This window comes from Trematomus bernacchii, unplaced genomic scaffold (assembly GCF_902827165.1).
Source record: "Trematomus bernacchii unplaced genomic scaffold, fTreBer1.1, whole genome shotgun sequence".
NCBI lineage: Eukaryota > Metazoa > Chordata > Actinopteri > Perciformes > Nototheniidae > Trematomus > Trematomus bernacchii.
In genome coordinates this window covers 155,001-155,768 of record NW_022987618.1, presented here as the reverse complement: position 1 = coordinate 155,768, position 768 = coordinate 155,001, and positions in this window count along the sequence as shown.

Genomic DNA, 768 nt, shown 5'->3' with positions numbered 1-768 from the left:
CAGTGACACAAGTAGTTCATCCAGTGTCACAAGTAGTTCATCCAGTGTCACAAGTAGGTCATCCAGTGTCACAAGTAGTTCATCCAGTAGTTCATCCAGTGTCACAAGTAGTTCATCCAGTGACACAAGTAGTTCATCCAGTGACACAAGTAGTTCATCCAGTGTCACAAGTAGTTCATCCAGTGTCACAAGTAGGTCATCCAGTGTCACAAGTAGTTCATCCAGTGTCACAAGTAGTTCATCCAGTGTCACAAGTAGTTCATCCAGTGTCACAAGTAGTTCATCCAGTGTCTCAAGCACTCCTGCAGCATTCTGATGAAGAAACCTGAACGACTGAAGCACTCAGACACGTTTAAAGTTGTTGAATAATTCAAAAAGTGGTTTTAAAATGGGCTTTTGAGTTGCCTCTAGATGGGAGAAGATCTTTGAAAAAAGTATTCGCTGTATCCTAATTCTGCAACTTGATTAAAACCATGTCAAGAAGGACAACATGAGAGTCACATTTGTTCCAAACTTAATATATAAATGGACAGAGAGAGGATGAATTCACTGAGTCACATTGAATAAAATAATAATTCCTTTTGTGTGTTTGAACAAAGTGAAGATCTCATTAAACTTCACAGATTTAGAAAACCAAAAAACATTTGTGTTTCCCGGCTCTTTAGGAGCAGATCCCAGTACAACAACGTGATCCAGAGTTTCACAACTGGATCAGCGTAAGAAATACAGACTGCATCTCAAATAAATGTTTGTAGTTCAAGCAAACTT